The following is a 21,566-nucleotide window of genomic DNA, read 5'->3' on the forward strand; positions in this document are numbered from 1 at the left end:
AAATCCACAGTAGAGTACATTTAGAAAAAGGAACAGCAAGTGGTGTAGTTATTTATTACCAATGTTTTATCATTGACCATTATGTAATTTTAAGTGAACATTCCAGACATTCAAACACTTAATAATAGTAATAATAATTCTTTACATTTATATAGCACATTTCTCACTACTCAAAGCACTCAATTACCAATCACATACATCAAATGATTTCCACATTTAAAACCATTCAAACAAACAGACTCACAGAAAATTATTTTTAACCTTATTTTGAATAGAGAACAAATTAAATTGAACAGGGTGCAATGCAAAATGAACTAGAACTTTTCCTTAAGCTGTATATTTTGATGTAGCATTTACTTATTTTTACATAAACAAACAAATTTTATACTGCAATTAGTTTTTATAAAACAGTTACCCCAGTGAGCAACACATTTATGGGCAAAAAACTCTCTCCAGATGCCAATAAATGCAAAGTCAGTCCACTGATCACTAATGAACAAACACAAATCCACTGCTACACAAATTCCCAGTGGGGTAAGGTTTGACAAAATAGAGTGTCTTAAGGCCACAGGAGCAAACCAGAGTCTTTAGAGGATACTCACAAAAACAATGAAAATTACTTGCCTCCCCACAAAGGCAGAATTATAAAATGGGGTCATATGTGGGATCAAAGCATTGTGAGACAAGAGGCCTACCTGCTACACATCAACATAAATAAAGTTTAATGATGTGACCTCCAGTTTTCAATTACAATCATGCCAGAATACTACATGCATTTATTGTTATAGAAAAACAGACTGAAAGAAGATAGACAGACAAATGTCTAAAGAAACTCAATTAAAGGTAATGCTTTATCTCTCAGACCAGAAACCGGTCCAGATGAAAATACATGGGGGGGAAAAAAACTGTCTTTTGGAAAGACAATCTCTTAAACAAAATCTGTAAACCAGTGAGGCAACAAAACTATCATCCAAATTAGTTGAGAAGAAAATACCATACCTACTGAGACCATGCTTTGGCTGAAACGAAACAGAGATATATATATATATATATATATATATATATATATATATATATATATATATATATATATATATATAGAGAGATATATATATATATATATATATATATATAATGTATACGAATGGCATGAATGTAATTACCCAGATCTACATCCTGTCAAATAAACAGACCACACGACATTGCGCAACATAAAGAGGCTTCGCCTCTGACATCCGAGGTTCGATCCCCGAGAGGGGGTGCAGTAAGTGTGTACGCCTATTGAGCCCAGAATTGGGGCGAAACATGCGTCACGTACTCTGCATTATTTGACAGTAAACTATTCAACCATTCTATGATCTGCTTCTTTATATATATATATATATATATATATATATATATATATATATATATAGTATATATATATATATATATATATATATATATATATATATATATATATATATATATATATATATATATATATATATATATATACAGTATATATATATAAAAAAGAGAGAGAGAGAGAGATATGGATAGAAGGCTGAAACAACTAATTGACAAAAATGAATACATTCCTCTATTAAATTTATTGCCAACGATTTTCTTTCTCGATTAGTTGAGTTGGTGACATTATACACATTACGTTATGACATCATTCAGCCTCAGTGTATTTCAAAATGGCGGAGACCAAGGAAGATGAAAGTCCAAAATTAAGATCTAAAATCACTTAAGTATTGAAACAGTTTGTGTTAAGGTCTTGCAAAAACCACTTGGCTGTACAATATGAAACGCAGAGCAGAGCATGGGAGTATGAAACTCATGCATGAGTAACTGAAAAGGAAGCAAGGCTCTTAGCATCAGTTAGTCAAATGTTTGTCGTAGCACAGAACATACATTTTACCTTTCTATGCATACACACTCAACACAGTGTTAATGCCAACAAGATCGGTCGTAAAATGGCTCGTTCCTCGAGGCAACAAACTGCTGAAGACGCGCAATGCTTTCATGGGAGGGTATGCTACAGTGCATGTGATATAAATTTCATCATCAGTCATTTCTTGCGGACCCTCTCGGAAACGACCACCCTGCCTCCAGAATTTTGTAGCCGTGCTGCCCTGTGAGCATCAAGAAAATATAAAATTATTGAAGTGTCGCTACTTGCGCCTACACCATCTGACATTAAAAACACACAGTGATAACCAAATACTCACAAATTCATAGCGAGAAATCACCCAGAACCCAGAATAAAAATGAAAGCTTGGCAGGCGGAAAGGGAATACGGCTGACCGAGAAGGCGCCTGCTCCACATGACTAATTCTTAATGTATTCAGCTCGTGCCTCCTCCTTTACACCAGTGTATATCAGCCTTTATGGTCCGATGATCCAAAGTGCTAATAATATATATATATATTTTTTTTAAATATAAAGAAAAATTACATCACTTAACTGAATACAGTGGTGTGAAAAACTATTTGCCCCCTTCCCGATTTCTTATTCTTTTGCATGTTTGTCACACAAAATGTTTCTGATCATCAAAACACATTTAACCATTAGTCAAATATAACACAAGTAAACACAAAATGCAGTTTTTAAATGATGGTTTTTATTATTTAGGGAGAAAAAATCCAAACCTACATGGCCCTGTGTGAAAAAGTAATTGCACCCTTGTTAAAAAATAACCTGTGGTGTATCACACCTGAGTTCAATTTCCGTAGCCACCCCCAGGCCTGATTACTGCCACACTTGTTTCAATCAAGAAATCACTTAAATAGGAGCTGCCTGACACAGAGAAGTAGACCAAAAGCACCTCAAAAGCTAGACATCATGCCAAGATTCAAAGAAATTCAGGAACAAATGAGAACAGAAGTAATTGAGATCTATCAGTCTGGTAAAGGTTATAAAGCCATTTCTAAAGCTTTGGGACTCCAGCGAACCACAGTCAGAGCCATTATCCACAAATGGCAAAAACATGGAACAGTGGTGAACCTTCCCAGGAGTGGCCGGCCGACCAAAATTACCCCAAGAGCGCAGAGACGACTCATCCGAGAGGTCACAAAAGACCCCAGGACAACGTCTAAAGAACTGCAGGCCTCACTTGCCTCAATTAAGGTCAGTGTTCACGACTCCGCCATAAAAAAGAGACTGGGCAAAAACGGCCTGCATGGCAGATTTCCAAGACGCAAACCACTGTTAAGCAAAAGAACATTAGGGCTCGTCTCAATTTTGCTAAGAAACATCTCAATGATTGCCAAGACTTTTGGGAAAATACCTTGTGGACTGATGAGACAAAAGTTGAACTTTTGGAAGGCAAATGTCCGTTACATCTGGTGTAAAAGGAACACAGCATTTCAGAAAAAGAACATCATACCAACAGTAAAATATGGTGGTGGTAGTGTGATGGTCTGGGGTTGTTTTGCTGCTTCAGGACCTGAAAGGCTTGCTGTGATAGATGGAACCATGAATTCTACTGTCTACCAAAAAAATCTTGAAGGAGAATGTCCGGCCATCTGTTCATCAACTCAAGCTGAAGTGATCTTGGGTGCTGCAACAGGACAATGACCCAAAACACACCAGCAAATCCACCTCTGAATGGCTGAAGAAAAACAAAATGAAGACTTTGGAGTGGCCTAGTCAAAGTCCTGACCTGAATCCAATTGAGATGCTATGGCATGACCTTAAAAAGGCGGTTCATGCTAGAAAACCCTCAAATAAAGCTGAATTACAACAATTCTGCAAAGATGAGTGGGCCAAAATTCCTCCTGAGCGCTGTAAAAGACTCATTGCAAGTTATCGCAAACACTTGATTTCACTTATTGCTGCTAAGGGTGGCCCAACCAGTTATTAGGTTCAGGGGGCAATTACTTTTTCACACAGGGCCATGTAGGTTTGGATTTTTTTTCTCCCTAAATAATAAAAACCATCATATAAAACTGCATTTTGTGTTTACTTGTGTTATATTTGACTAATGGTTAAATGTGTTTGATGATCAGAAACATTTTGTGTGACAAAAATGCTAAAGAATAAGAAATCAGGAAGGGGGCAAATAGTTTTTCACACCACTGTAACTAGAGGTAAATTATTCTATGCTAATATGTTTTTAAAATATAAAGAAAAATGACATCACTTAACTGAATAACTAGAAGTAAATTAGTCTACTATGAACTCTGTAATCTCATTTTAGCAAAAAAAAAAAAACAAAAAACTACTTAACATGTCAGACTATGTTCTGATAAAAAAATGCCCCATGCAAACTACAGCAAGCAGTTTCCCTGACTGGCTGTGTGCTAAATATGCTGGTAACTAATATGAGACCACTCTCTAAAATGGAGAATGATGGATTTAAAGCAATGATTTGCATGCTCAACCCAGGTTTCACTCTGCCGTCAAGGACACATTTTAATAAAGTGATGGAGAGGAAGAACCAGGAAATATTTCAGCATGTGAATACTTGCATTAAACTTACCAGCATAAAATTGGCAATCACCACATACACGGACAAGTGTGGCAACTTAAACCTACACTGGTGTAGCATGCCAATTTTATTGGAGAAGACTGAAATATGTTACTCTGCCTTACCACCATTCTGCTAGAACAGAGATATCCAGCATAGCTGAGGGACTGAAGGAGATTGTCTGCAGACTTGATATTACTCTCAGCAAAGGTGTTCCTGTTGTGAATGACAATGGTGCCAATACTATTGCTGCCAATACTATTGCTGCAAGCAAGCATCTTAGAAGAGAAGAATGGATGGTCCTCTATACACTGCTCTTGCCACACCTTGCAACTGGAAATCTATTCTGGGCTAAAACATTCTGGCCTCCCAAAACCTACTGGAGCAGTATAATGCCTTGTACAGCATTAAAAAAAAAAGTGAGCCAGCCTCTACCAAGCTGAAAAGAAAAACAGATACAGATGGGAACACCTGAGCACAAACCTGTACAGGATGTTAGCACAAGATTAATTAATCGATTTGATGAGCAAAGGTGGCCCATAACTGCAGTTCTGTCTGACCCTACTGACACATTGAGAGACCTTGACTTAAAAGCTGAGCAATGGATCCTGCTTGAAGAGCTTTCTACTGCTCTTACTCACTGAATGTGCCACTGAGGTTATAAGTAGAGAAAAATATCCTAAAATTTCTTCAATACCCCCACCTGTAAGAGTGGGATGGATTGTTTGAGTCAACTGCAGCTCGGGCTTTCAAAGTCATTGCGGCTGAGCAGCTTCAGCAACAACTGATCAATTTAAGTATCATAAGTTAGCTGGAACCTTAAAGTGTTTTCTGCACTCTGCATTATTTGCACTCTTTTGTTATATATTGTAGTTGCTCGGGTCAAGGGAGAAAATATAAAAATATTAAAAAAAAAGTAAAAATTGAAAAAATAACAGTGTGGTTGATGGATGGACCAATTTTGAATACAACTAATCTTGTCCTATTGTATAGCCCATCACTCAGACATAAATTATGCAATAACATTACAATACATCATTTTTCAACAGTAATTCAGCCGGTGGAAGACCGGCCGATGTTAACAGTTGTAGATATTCTATGGGATATTGTAAGTTGATGTTTTCATCTTCCGCACCATCACCACCAACTGTTTCAGCATAGTCTATTGATACGTATTTAACCAATTTGCCATGTAACTGAACGACAGTTTTCACATTAATTCATTTCACTTCATCGTTCCTCAGTGCTAGGATTTCCCGTATACTCATTTTTTCTGTTGGTAACCTTTCGGGATGAAAATCCTTCAAGATTTGGACATAAAAAGTCTTTTTATTGGGAACTTAAAGTGAGGAAAATGTAAAAATGTGCAAGAGGTGGGAGCGCAGGAACTGTGTCTGACAAAAGCATTCACACGAATGAGAGGTCAGAGGACCGTGGATGTGTGGTTAAATATGGTTCAGATGAGGGCAGGACTTGACAAAATCTCTTGGTAATAGTCTTGTCTCAAGATTTTCTTTTATGATAGAGAGATATATTTATTTATGCACACACATTACACATTTATATTTAGACTAACTGAAATAAAATAAATCCTTGTACATTTTCAGACAACTTATGGAAAAGTGTTTTTCACTAATAGATCAATGTTATGGCCCTGCTATTCAAAAAAAAAAAATCCATCCTTATATTTGAGGTTTAGAAATATATATGCGAGTTAGGGGTAACACCTTTTATAGCCTAACTATAAAAGACATACTGCAAACACATACATATATACATTTGTTATTCATTTTTGCCTAGAGAATAGTCATCAGCACACACTATTATAATTTTATCATCATATATCAATGTGCTTACCTACATTCTTACACACAGACTGCCTGCTGACATTGTAGTGCTGGTATCAGTTACTGCCAGTAAGGCTTAAGAGAATATAATGTTCTCATTAGTCCTTGTTCTGTTCCCATATCCAAGGTTAATCTACCATTGAAACAAAAAGTACTTAAAAAGCCTATAGTTACTAAAAGTAAAGATAACAGTGTCCTTTTGCTTTGTTTTTTAACAGTTGAAGCAAACTGCAAGTTCAATTTTTAAAAGTAGTAACAGTGTTATTCTGGGATGCCCAGGCAAAGACAACAAATATTTTTTTTCTTTTAATGACACTTTGGAAACCAATGAGAAAAGTGTTCCAAATAATTACCTCTCATTATCTGTATTTTCGTTTTTGATGAAGACAAAATTAATGTCAATTAAGCAAATGCTTAGCAATATATGTAACAAAATCAGGTGTGTACAGATACCAAATGCTAAAAATGTTATCCAGTAGTACACCACGATTATTATTTTGTTTATAAACAGTGTACATAGAGACAATCAAGTTAATTACAGAAGTCATGTGGCACTGTGGTTAGCACTGCTGTAAGTTTATATATAAGCCTGGGCACTGCCTGTATTTACACTGAGATAGAGAGATGTTTGGGGATAATGAATAATTAACCTACTCTACTCATATACCAAGGAAGTATCTACAGTATACTGGGCACTGGGGATTGGTTGTACGATGTGCACAGGCGTGTTAGCTCAGGATGCAATAGTTGTGGTCTCACAGACTGTTGCAATTCAGCACACGTAGTGGTATTCAGTAAAGTTATTATGATGATTCAAAGGTGAATAAAAGGTGAATAAATCCAAATTCAATTAAAATTGCTACAAATCAAAACTCTAAATTAGATCTAACTCATTATATGGATTTTAATGTCTACCAGCAGGAAACCAGAAGTTACTATTACTTTTACTGACTCGTACACGGCATCCTCAGCTGATCACCTACTTCCATCTTCTAACCAAAAACAAAAGTGACAAGGTATGCGTTAAAGAAAAAAATATTCTTCATTGTGTTTCACCATGGCTTGGTTATAATGTAAATTCTGTCTTTTTCAGTGTGCAAACGAGATGCTGTAAAAAGAACATAACACTGAGTGTTGACTGGCAATGAAAGCTTGCAATGTACAATGTGTATACAAGGAGAACAATGGCATTGGCATTTAAAAAAAAAATCTAAGACTCTGCTTTGATATATAGTGTAATAAGGTTTTGCGGATTTATCTTGTGTAAACAGTGCAATTACATTCCTATTAGCCTGCAAGCAATGGTTTAAGTAGAACCAAATTACTAGCAGTACCCCATTTAGACAGTGTTTTATTCCTCCTGCCAACTCATTCTTACTTTTATACGACAGGATGGGAGGGGCTCAAGCTTGAAGGTCAGAGCACAAGTATATTAGTATATGATGTCAAGGGAGGGGGAATTCCCTTGAAGCTTTGAGTGCTGTTGGCACTGGCCCACTTCAAGCACTACCTGCAAGACCAAATAAGCACCACATTATGATTAACATTCCATCAAGGAAATGAGCAGCTTTAGTGGATCCTTTAAAAAGAGCAAACCTGACAAAGGCATAAATGAATTCAAGCTTGTGCGGCCACATTGAGGGATCAGTTTAACAACAGTGAACTACCTAAAAGAGAGATGTAAAGAGTAAGAAACCATGGCCACTTGAAATCTGCGAATACCACAGTAAGCACGCCTCTCATTTAAACTTTGTGCATGACACACTTATTAGGTAGCATTCCAAAAGCCACACCATACTCCTGTTAAACGAGTTAAGCACAGGATTCTCATGCGCCTCCTAATACGAACATGAGTGCCTGACAGCTTTCTTTTGAGCCACACAAGATTTAAAATAAAAAAAAAAAAATTAAAAAGTGCAGTCTGGCGTTTTGAGGAGATTTCTGCAGATGTTTGGAGACTATCAATGATGTTTATTTATATCAACAACGTGTCCAGCCAATCAGTTCAGCTTCCCCCTATGCACTTCAAGGCATGCATTGCACCGCATAACTAAATTAAATAGTAGCTTCCAATTACTAATAATTAATACACAGACATAAGTAACACTAATGTCCGATTGCTTCTGTTAGGTAATATGAAAACAACAGATTTTTAAATGAATTTTGAAAAAACAATCTTAAATTGACAAGTGTTGTTAACCAGCTGATTTTGTTTCTATATAATACCTATATAATACTTTAAACAGCAAATTGTTACAAACATGGTGTGAAAGTGTATTGCTAAAAAAAAAAACAATTTGTGTAACTATTATTCTAAATTGTTAGTAATTCATACGACAATGGCATAATAATGTTTTAAGTTTTAGCAGTGATTTAAAGAAGTATTCAGTTTTACATAAAGGAGAGAAAGAGCAGGTAGTACACGATAAGCATAGTTTTATGCACTCTATACTAAACACCCCCTCCCCCCCCCTCATACCTGCAAACTCTCAATCTTAGTAAATCTCCCCAAGCCAATAAAATTGCTCCCAACCATTACTACATCATGGGGGGGAGGAGTGGGTTCCGCCTTTTTGACATGATTTCAAATTCAAACCCTGTTGTCGTCACAGTTTTTAAATATAACAACCTTTATTATTTTCTACTACAGCCTCCCTATATGATATTATTTAAACTCATAATGCCACAAATTAACTTTATGAATCACTGCACATACAACAAAAGAAGTATTTTGACATTAAATGTATACTGAATAGCTTCTACTATGTGAACCTACAAGTGCAGAACCATTAATCAGAAAGTCTTACAATCTCTAAGGTAGGCTTTTTATTAACAGAAAAGTCTGTGTACCGAGTTTGTGATGACATGTTCTATAATGCAATTCTGTCTTAAAACACTACATTTACATTAAGAAAAAAAATCTGAAAATTTGTACCCTAGATATAAGCTATCAATAAAACAGTACATGCAGGAGATATTTATTAGGAATATCACGAGTACTCAAAATACTAGGTTTAAAAAAGATTCTTAATTAACATGCATCTACTTAAGTAACATGGAAACACATTAAGGCAAACAAAGTACTGACAAAACCACCAAGTGTTGGTGGTTTGCGAGTAGGAATATCTTAAGAACTAATACTTTGGTACAAAGTTGATACCAAAACTCAGAAAATTTTACTTTACTAGCTTTTTACAGTATTGGTAGTATTGAGTGAAAGTTGGTATTGCATTTATGCGTGATTTCATGCAGATGAATTACTTAGGAAGGCACAATAATAAATGAGTAAAAACTACATACTGTATGACAATGGCTCACTGTGGTGATTATACAGCACCTTATTGCAATAATGCTGACAAGTTGCATTAGCATGGGATGAATCTTCACCACCATGAATTGGTATTACATTATGAAAACAAGCAGCTTCAGTGCCTAATATAATGGAGGCTATACAAACGGCAAGGCTTCCAAAGTCAAGTTTGAATTCCAACTATATTAGTAACAGGGACCCATCCATTTAAGACAGCTACCTAAAAGGGCAATAAAAAGAGCACTAATCCATTTGCTATTCAGTGCTGGTACTATAGTATTAATAGATCTCAAAGAGAAAAACAGCAAAAGTCATGGCTAAAAGTTTTTTATGTTTAATGCAGAAGAATTTCAGTGCATGATAGCAGTGAACACACACTTTAGGTATTACTAATTTTATTTCATTATGGAGTTAGAAAAAGGTTTGTGTGAGCTTTGAGTGCGCAATAATTTATTGATTAGATGCAACCTGTAATTGTTTAACTAGTAGTGTCATGAAATTCTAAGAGGTGATAAAATGATGGCTATATTAATCACTTTTTAACAAAGTGTCCTATACAGTACCTGATAAAAGAATGGAGGCCTCACATTGATTATGTAATTGTAATGAACACATCTCAAGATGTCATCCTACAAGCATCCACTCTTTTTTTAACCGGCAGTTCAGAGTTGTGGGGGAAACCTTACATGAAGTCACAACTGCACTAAGAGAAAAACAGGATTTAGAATGAAACTGCTTGTAGCAATTAAAAATTGAGTTATAAAAACATTTACAAAAAGCTGTCAATTTGGTTTATCTACAACCTCCGATGAAATTGCCTGCCCCGTTTGTTAAACAGAAATAAAATGTATTGAGTGTTCCAATACTTCAAAATATATCTTCTTATTGATATGACACATATGCAGTGTTAACTGAAACACACATTTAGCATGGTTGTGTAAGAATATGTAAATGATAAATGTGCCATTGGTTTGGTTTTAGAAAGCAAACTAATGTCCATAAGTATAACCACTAAAATGTAACGAATGTAGCAAAACCAAATATATCATATATTTGAATGGTTTAATGGTGTAGTAGTGTAATTAAAATAATTAATAGTGTAATGCAATTCATTAAGTTACAAGGAACTGACTATAGATAACATCAGTTAGTTCTCTAATTGTGGATCACTACACAGACATAAGCAATAGCAATGTCTGATCACTCATATATGCTAAAATACTTTGAATACGGCACAACAAAGGTTGTTTTACAATAGGAATATTTAAAGTTGCGACAAATGCTAAAATGAGGGAGAGATTAGAACAATTTTATGACAATTGAAATTTGAATCAATTTGACCAATCCATTATAATGATTATTACCTTTTGTTTACCAGGTAATGAGTCAAATAGTATTCTTCGGTTAGGAAAATTTTACAAACCTAACAGTGTGTTTCTCTAACAAAAAAGCCTGAAACTGTTTAAATGAGAATATAATGAATTATCTTGGAAGGCAGTCATTCTACACTACAGATATAATTTTTAAATTATTACTTTTAGTATTTATTTTGACCAGTATTCTTCACTTACTGGACAGAGAACACATTTAGCTACATGCACATGGTGAGATAAATCATGTAATACATGATAATATTCTCTGTAAAATATCTCTCTGCAGAAATCCCCCAAAGTTAACATCATTCCACCAACCACCACCCCCAAACCCACACGTTGTTACACAGGAGGCATCCCTATGTGCCTATCACAAATTAAATTCAAGCCCGGGATTGTATTTTGATATTTATGAATGCCAATACAACATCTAACTACTTGACAGATACACCATTACTCAAAGCTAATGTTACTATTAGTATTAAAGAGGTGCTATTTGGGAGTATTTGCCATAAAATAAAATGCAGCTGCCTGTCAACACTGTTACACTAAACTTGTGTACCATCACAACACAATGATTATGCAGCATCTAAAACGATAATATCAAAGTTTCACACAAGTCTCTCCTGACGCCTAAAGGTAAGCTATAGCTAACTATGAATGGTCTTTATTTGTGGTATGCTACTTAACTTAAGTCTGTTACTACAGCTCTATATTTCTGTATATATTTGTCTGTATTTCAGTTCTCTAGTTTAAACAATATAACAAACTTGCACAAACTTAGAACCATTTATATTATTTTCTACTACGTACACCCAACTGAACTTTTTCAGGTTGTTCAATGCTACAGAAAGAAGACTCATACATATTAACAGCAGAACTGCCAAATTTACTACAGCAGATGAACACAGTTTACTGACTTCCTCAGTTGTATGTAAAACTGTAGCGTATCAGTTTTATAATGCAGTAAAATTAAAAAATCCTTCATCTAATGCAAGGAAGTACACCCATGTAAATACCTTGAGGCTCATTATTTTCAGTGAAGTCTCGTCATTTACATAGTGCATTCACTCATCTTATCAGTATTGAATAAAAAAATCAGTGAAATGCTAAAGCTGACCTGCAACAAATCACAAAGCATCTCCATCAGTCAGTTAAAAATTAAATAGCCCTTTTTTATGGATAAGTGTATCCATTATCCAGTAAAAACTATATCTTCCATTCTGGCCCAGAATCAGCTGTGCACTGGCCTTTTTGGCAAGCTGTGAAGACAAAGGAGGACTGTAGAAAAGTGCGGAATGCACTATTTCACTTAGAAAATCTTGAATATCTAATATAACATTTACTTATATTAATTACAAAGGTGCTCCTTGACCTTACCCAGTTTGTTTTGTTTTCCAGTAATTTAATGTAAACTAGCCAACACATTCCCCTGAATGGCACACATTAACAAGTAACTGTAAATATACTGGGCTGGGCAAAAGTACGTTTAAAGTTGTCATTGTAGAAAAAGACATGCAGGTTATGATTATTACAATAGCTTTATTAGCCCAAATGAGTGTCACAATTGTACAGTATACAGTACTTAGGTAAAATCACGTAAGTGCTTATATTGCTAGCCTTCATTATTTACACATTCTTGTATTCTACTTGCTATACTCAAGCACACTTTAATAATAAGACAGCAAATACAATAATTAAGAAATAAATAATACAAGAATACAATTTGTGTTTGTGAACTGACAACTGTAAACTTACTTCTGCACACCCCGGTATATTCAATAATTAAAATAAAGTGTACACAACAGATAAAATATTTAGAGTATTTGTCAAATGAACGCTGGGAACACGTGGCAGCCATGATGCGTGCGTTTTCTGAGCAAGTATAAACAAGCCCTTACTCTTTACATCTCTCTTTTAGGTAGTTCACCATCGTTAAAATGATGCCTCAATATGGCCGCTTCTTGGGTATTATCATACTACAGTTAAAGAGAAATTTCTTACCACGCTTCATGATAAAAGTACATGTATACCTCAGAAAATCTAGGTGATATTTTCTTTTAATATTTTTATTTACTTTTGGGATGAATCGTCTGTGGCTGATATGGAATTGGAAGAGTTCAGAGCAAGTGATGATACAGGGTATTTGAGAAACTTGCCATGTTTCTTAATTAAGCAAGAGGTGTTTAACAAGTTGCTGTCATCTGCTTGTAACTGGTCTAATGTTAATCATTTCACTTTCTCTGTATTCAAGAGCAAAATGTCACTTTGTCTGCGTGCAGAACTGAAATCTGCAATCATGTGCTTTATTTTTTTTAAACTATGGGTAGTGAGTTACTGTAATATTTAAAAGTAATGGGCCGCAGAGAGTTTGCAAAGTGGGTTGATTAAACAAAGCTCATTGATTCAATGATTGCCCTCTTTTACCCAACCCCCAACAATTGACCACGATTCAAGGACATTACCATCTACTCCGACCATAGTCCACAATTCAACATGAGGAAATATTCTGCAACACCTCTAAATACCACAGCCAAACTTTAACAATAATCCTATATTCTCCGGGCAAAACTGTGAAGATTGGCTATAATTATCCAAGGGGCACATTTCTGAAGACCCCCACCCCATCACTCCTGATTTTTCAGTGGGGACCAATAACACAGAGTTATGACGATCAGCCACAACTGTCAAGAGGAAAACCTTAAACACCTTTCACAACCATTCTGACAATGAACCATGCATTTTATTCATGGGGAACAACTTTAATGATCTTCCATGATTCTCAAAGGGGGGCCAAAATCCCACTCAGACAATCATCCAAAATTCACCAAACGAAACTAATGCCACTCTGACAATCATCCAGGAATTTCTAAGAGAAATTCCAACCACAACACTACCCCATACACCCCTACCCAACAAATGCTATAACAATCAACCTTGATTTTCCAAGGGGTACAACCCCACACTGGATCATCTGGGCAGTCAACAAGGAACGGGGCTCAAAGACACTCAAAGGGGTAAGATTATGTTGCAACAAAATTTTTTTCGCAAAACCCTGGCCTAAAACGTTAGACTGATTTGTTTTTTTTTTTGTTTTTTAAAGTTTGACTGACAACCCATCTAAACAATATGACTATTACTCCATTATTAACACAGTTAACTGTAACACTACTAATATTTATTGAGAAATTTGGCATTAATTACTTTTATTTAGCAAAATGCAAATGCTATTACTCATGAATAACTGATAATAGATTGGGTGTATACTGTATGTGATGGAAGTAGTATGAACTGCAGTTGAAAAAAAAAATCTGTGCTCAAACTAACTCGACAACAAAACAGGTTATATTTTGTGTTGCATAGGATACAAATGCAAATAAAAAAGAGTTTTTGTAAAATTGTCCGTTTGTATTAAAGATTACAGATACTTAAATGGAAATGCTCAAGCACCACCTCTAAGCAGCAACTGGGGCCATTTCTTATGCTGTGATTCATGTCATTTTAAGCTCATGACCATTCTAACATTAAGACTACTAATTATCATTTAACAGCAGTTCCTCATGCCCCTGTTATTTTACAATATAACAAAAGAGAAAATTGAATAAAACAGGGGAAAAAAATTCTGGTATGCCAATTCTGAATCAAGCGCTAATAAATTTTCACACACACACCCACAGATATACAGATATAGTGTGCATGTATTGGCTTGCATTATTAACTTTTCTTAAGGTAAAACTTGCACTAATCAATGATTAAATTAACTGACAGGAAACCAGAAGTAATTTATTTGATATTAAAAGTTACATGAAAACACAAAATAAATTGAGCAATATTTTTCCATGTAGAACACAATAAAATATATATTTTAAAATACAGTAAAAATTGTCAAGCTTCAAAATTCGATGCATATAAAATGCTAGTATCTGTTTGTCTGTCATTCAATTACTTGCAAGCTATGGTGAAAACTATTTTTAATAAGCCTTATTTCAGATAGGTACAATACAGAAAAAAAAACAAACAATATTACATCTTGTAATTATGAGAAGCATTTTATTTTCTTTAATGCCATATATATTATGGATAAACACTTCTCTACATTTTTTTAGTATGTATTTTAAGGGCACTTTAATATTTTTTGTCACTGAACAATAAGCCTGGATTTCATTTTGTTAATACAAAATGAACAGTTAACACTTGTGGCTTATAGTTTAATTATAAAAATACACTTTAATATATTATATTTGGCTGATCAAGTAACATGAATTTGGTGATCAGAGCATCCATAAAAGTCAGCTGGGAAAATCCCAGATTAAATATACCAGGAATGTATTGAAATTTGTTTGAACTCTTCATCTTAGATAAGGTGGGCTACACCCCTAAAATATACACAAAAAAATCCATGATCACAAACTGTAATTTTTTCTTTTTGTTTAAAATAAAGCAAAAAGTGGGAGCCAACAGTCAAGTGCCAAGTTAATTTAATTTACTATACTGAATAATTGACTTGAATCAAGGATGGATAAAAGTATAGTGTTGAAGTGAAACAGACAAAAATCAAAGTCAAATATGAAGCAAGAAGTATGGCATGTGTGTTACTATATTTTTATTTTAGATTTCACAAGTTGGGTTCCGAGAACCAAATACAACACTGCTATACTAGTGCTTCAGAACTGGCCATTAGTTGTGAATCATACCTTTGGCTGGTATGTTAGGAAGCTGCATGGCCAAATCTAGTGTTAAATGTGTTTAACAATTCTCACCTTGAACTGGATGGAGAGGAGCATACTTATTTCAAAATCTTTTCCATTTCTAGAGTATGTTCAAAAAGAAAATCCAAGAAAAATATACATCTGCTAAATGATTGAGGAATACTTTCATTCCTTATTTCTTAAATCTCTTATGACATTAGCAGACATTCTCCAGGAACAGTGCAGTACTTAGCAGAATAAGACTAACATTAAATATTCCTATTTTGAGTTTCTTGACATTAAAAGCACTTACACGATTTTGATTTTGAAGTTTTTTGGATTTTAGCATTCATACGCTAGCACAATAAATGTCATATTAATAGACAGATGCTTTGAAAAATTAAATGCATTTTATTCTGGTGTTAACAAATAGAGCAGCACACTTCATTGCCTAAAGAGACATGCCAAATAACCACTTAATTTGAAAATTACCTAGGTTTTTACTTGCTGTACCTGTTAACATTGCCATTGTCCCGTTTCCTCCGATATCTCACAATCCTATATGCACGTTGGTGGATATGTGCAGGGTTTACCCAAGTATCCTAAACTGTACATTCTGGTTAGAAGATGAATGCTTGGACAGACATGCTCATTGCATGCTTTATTGGAACTGTGTGGGACACTGTATTAAAAAGCGTTTAATCTCTGCATCTTTTCATCTCCTTTTACAAATCTGTTGACAGTACAAGTTAATTAATTACAACATGCATCTGAATGGTCACATCACTTCATGAAACAGAAGTGGCAATAACAAAAGTCTGCATGTGTTTTTTTAAAGGACAGTTCTCGAAATAATGGACCAAAATTCTTCTGTATTAAAAACAAAGCATTTTAATACATAACTTCTGCTGTTTCTCTCTTCGACGTGTGTTGATGTGGTGCTGTATTGTCACCTCAGTTAAGTTTTTTTTATGATATATTGTGGTGGCTCCCAAAGTAATTAATCTATCTGCAATTATGCATATGTGCAGTACTGACTTTCACTCAGTACTACTGGTACTGTAAAAATGCTAGTACCATTACATTTTTGCTATTTGGTTTGCCCAGGAAATTTTTTGTGTCAGTGTCTCTCAACTATGGTGTTGTTGGTTAATCAAATGTATCAGAAGTACTACGTACCTAAATAACTACACACCATTTTTTCCATGTAATTGCTTTCAGCATGTGTGAAGCTACAGCGCTATAGATGAGAAATATAAAAAAAATTAAAAATCATCTGTCAGCTAATTTTCATTTGTCTACAACCTCATCAAATATCAATCATATCTCTCAATGACTTTTTTGAGATTTTGTGTTATTCAGTTTTTTTTTTTGTTGTGGGTTTTTTACCCCTAAATATTTAAATATCAAAATGTCTTTTTCTTAGCAAACACCTAATGCTCTAGATGTAACAACATGAAAATGTCATCATTTCAGCTAAACAGAAATGTTTTTGTTAATGAGTGATTCAATCAACTTTACGCATTTTCTTACACACACCTATATATGAGAGAGAGAGAGAGAGAGAGAGAGACATGTGTGTTGCATTTGTTTAATACAGTACAGTAAGGTTCATGTTGTTAGTTCCATAGACTTATCGGCGTCAAGTCTGTGAACTGGCTCATACCCACCTCCTGGGAGCCCATTTGTGCCGCGAGATAACAGCAGAGCGGATTAAGTTCGGATTTTTTTTGCCCAGAATTAATGAAAAGTCACTTCTGGTTCCAGCGGCCAGAAGCACGTCACTTCTGGGTTTAGTGCCCAGAAACACGCCACTTCCGGTTCCAGCACGCAATGGAACATCACTTCCAGTTCCTGCTCCTAGAAGTCGGATACTTCCACTTATGGCGCCAGAACCCTGTGACTTCCGGGTCCACTACATCACTTTCGCTATTGGCATTTAAGGCTGCCATTTTTTCCCCCCCAACAACCTTCAGTCTTGTTTTGGATTCCATCAATGATACATCGGTTTTGATTTTCAGAACCAAATGCAGGATGGGGAAATTATACGGGTGGCTGACCCAAACCTTTTTAAGTGTCATACAAAAACACAATAAACAAAAATAAGTGATGGCTATTCTTTACAGCATTTACAAAGGTTCAAAATAAAGTTAACGGAAAAAAAATAACAAAAACAAATGATCAGACAACTCTTCCTGTTCCTCCTCCTCCCAGGACAAAAAACAAAAATAACAGAAAAACAGTCATCAATCAAAAGTGAACAGAATGGCACAAGCAAATTCAGTGAAAAAAGTATATAACTCTATATACAGGAATGCTCTACAAAGATCGCTCTTTAATTAAATCAGCTGACCTTTTTTTCTCTTTCATTAGAAGGTCAAAAGACAACCCTTTTGTCCCTTGATTTTATATGCTGGGCTGATCTACCTGACTGAAAATTAATGGCAGTTCTACACAGTCCAGTCAGTGACACTGACTGTAACCTTGCACTGATGCAGCATCATTCTAGGTGGAAGTAGCAGTGTGCACTATGCATCATCTACGATAATATTTTAATTGTTGTTTTAACTCTGTGAGAACTGAAATTATCGAGTATGAAACTCACCCTGCGAAAAAACAATCAAAAACACGTCTTGAGAGTCCATGCATTCACTGTCTCATGTAATCTAACAGGATTGATTACTGCTCATGCACAAAGCGAGCACATAGGTGCTGCAAGTCCTTTGCTGTGGGTAGCGGGATAGGGCAGAGACGGAGCCCAGGGGAGCAAGGTGCACAGTTCAGAGGGACAGGCACAAACATGGGCAAAGTTAGAATTTCAGACCCGTTCTTGTAACATTACCTGTGTTTGCATAGTTAGATTTGGGAGACAGAGTTTGTTGCCCCTTCCCATACTGTTTGCCGCTGCAGTGAGATTTACTCAATCTGCCAAAACACTTCTTTGTTTTTCTCCCAAAATGAACAGTTCATTAAAATGATATGTAATCTCCAAAAGATGAAGTTATTATACATTTTAGAATTTTCTGCCATCTTCTTTTTAACACTTAAGTGTTAACCTGGTTCAAAGTTCACAATCTGTAATGATGTAACAAAACATTTTCAGTTCTTTTAAACAGAACCTGCATCAATAATGATGACAGGTTTGAAGCCATTACAACAGCAACTATGCCAAAACTCATGGCTATGGTGACAGAGGAAACAGCCTTACCCCAGGCCCCTCAAATGCTTAAACTCGCCCTATGGCTGCAGAAGTTGGAGCAGATGATGACACAAGGAAGGGAGTAAAAAAGAAAAAAATATATATCTTTAGGCAGCTATTTCAAAACAAACACAGGAACTCAGAGAAGGTGAGTCTCTGCACACTACCATTAAAAAGAGATCAAGAGCTACTTGATACCACCTGTGGACAGTGATGTACAGTGCATCCGGAAAGTATTCACAGCGCATCACTTTTTCCACATTTTGTTATGTTACAACCTTAATCCAAAATGGATTAAATTCATTTTTTTCCTCAGAATTCTACACACAACACCCCATAATGACGTGAAAAAGTTTACTTGAGGTTTTTGCAAATTTATTAAAAATAAAAAAACTGAGAAATCACATGTACATAAGTATTCACAGTGTTTGCCATGAAGCTCAAAATTGAGGTCAGGTGCATCCTGTTCCTCCTGATTATCCTGGAGATGTTTCTGCAGTTTAATTGGAGTCCACCTGTGGTAAATTCAGTTGATTGGACATGATCTGGAAAGGCAAACACCTGTCTATATAAGGTCCCACAGCTGACAGTTCATGTCAGAGCATAAACCAAGCATGAAGTCAAAGGAATTGTCTGTAGACCTCCGAGACAGGATTGTCTCGAGGCACAAATCTGGGGAAGGTTACAGAAAAATTTCTGCTGCTTTGACGGTCCCAATGAGCACAGTGGCCTCCATCATCCGTAAGTGGAAGAAATTCGAAACCACCAGGACTCTTCCTAGAGCTGGCCGGCCATCTAAACGGAGCGATCGGGGGAGAAGGGCCTTAGTCAGGGAGGTGACCAAGAACCCGATGGTCACTCTGTCAGAGCTCACAAGGTCCTCTGTGGAGAGAGGAGAACCTTCCAGAAGGACAACCATCTCTGCAGCAATCCACCAATCAGGCCTGCATGGTAGAGTGGCCAGACGGAAGCCATTCCTAAGTAAAAGGCACATGGCAGCCCACCTGGAGTTTGCCAAAAGGCACCTGAAGGACTCTCAGACCATGAGAAACAAAATTCTCTGGTCTGATGAGACAAAGATTGAACTCTTTGGTGTGAATGCCAGGCGTCACGTTTGGAGGAAACCAGGCACCGCTCATCACCAGGCCAATACCATCCCTACAGTGAGGCATGGTGGTGGCAGCATCATGCTGTGGGGATGTTTTGCAGTGACAGGAGCTGGGAGACTAGTCAAGATAAAGGGAAAGATGACTGCAGCAATGTACAGAGACATCGTGGATCAAAACCTGCTCCAGAGCGCTCTTGACCTCAGACTGGGGCGACGCTTCATCTTTCAGCAGGAAAACGACCCTAAGCACACAGCCAAGATATCAAAGGAGTGGCTTCAGGACAACTCTGTGAATGTCCTTGAGTGGCCCAGCCAGAGCCCAGACTTGAATCTGATTGAACATCTCTGGAGAGATCTTAAAATGGCTGTGCACTGACACTTCCCATCCAACCTGATGGAGCTTGAGAGGGGCTGCAAAGAGGAATGGGCGAAACTGGCCAAGGATAGGTGTGCCAAGCTTGTGGCATCATATTCAAAAAGACTTGAGGCTGTAATTGCTGCCAAAGGTGCATCGACAAAGTATTGAGCAAAGGCCGTGAATACTTATGTACATGTGATTTCTGTTTTTATTTTTAATAAATTTGCAAAAACCTCAAGTAAACCTTTTTCACATTGTCATTATGGGGTGTTGTGTGTAGAATTCTGAGGAAAAAAATGAATTTAATTTTATTTTGAAATAAGGCTGTAACATAACAAAATGTGGAAAAAGTGATGCGCTGTGAATACTTTCCGGATGCACTGTAAATCCACTTGAGTGGAGAAAAACACAAGTAGAACTTTTCCAAAATTGGGGAAACTTGCAAAAAAGTACATATGCATTCCTTGCCTCAAGCAGCCCTTCTAAGGGGGCTTTCACCACTAGAGGAAATGTTGTAACATGTAACAGTGTTGCTCTGAAGCCAGATGCTGTGGATATACTGGTGTTTCAGTCACACAACTTGAAGTTTCCTCAGTAGAATTTTACAATTGTTTTATTTTTCTTGATATCTTTATGCAATATTGGACAGAACTTGAAGTTAGTAATTTGTTTAAAAATATTATAGGTTTGGGATTTTCTGCATCTTTGTGCAATATTTAACAGGATTTGTTTACAGTGGTTAATCTTTTTTCCTGTGTAGTATTTGACAGAACTTTGGATTTTTACACAATAGTACAGTATGTTACTTTTTTTTTTTTCTTGCTTGTATGCTGCACAATTCACCTTAAAGCAGAGCAGAGTTTGTGTTTATCCAGACTGTAATGTTCATGCTCTGTAGTTCAATTACGATTAGTATTTTATTCCCTTTGGATTCATATCTTGTACATACAGACAGACACTTTATTAATCCTAAGGGGAAATTCACATACTCCAGCAGCATACTGATTTAGAAAAAACAACAAAAAAAAAAACAACAACAACATTAAAGACTGATAAAAATGCAAGTACAACAGACAATAACTTTGTATAATGATACACACCTCCGGGTGTAATTGAAGAGTTACATAGCGCGGGCGAGGAACGATCTCCTCAGTCTGTCAGTGGAGCAGGACAGTGACAGCAGTCTGTCACTAAAGCTGCTCCTCTGTCTGGAGATGATACTGTTCA

At 36.0% G+C, this 21,566-nt stretch overlaps 1 protein-coding gene across 1 annotated transcript in view; it reads right to left on the reverse strand.

Moving 5' to 3' along the window:
* stag1a (stromal antigen 1a) overlaps nucleotides 1–21,566 on the reverse strand; it is a 272,516-nt gene that overhangs the window by 175,874 nt on the left and 75,076 nt on the right. The gene's annotated exons all lie outside the window — the stretch shown is intronic.

This window comes from Polypterus senegalus, chromosome 1, assembly GCF_016835505.1.
Source record: "Polypterus senegalus isolate Bchr_013 chromosome 1, ASM1683550v1, whole genome shotgun sequence".
Taxonomy (NCBI): Eukaryota; Metazoa; Chordata; class Cladistia; order Polypteriformes; family Polypteridae; genus Polypterus; species Polypterus senegalus.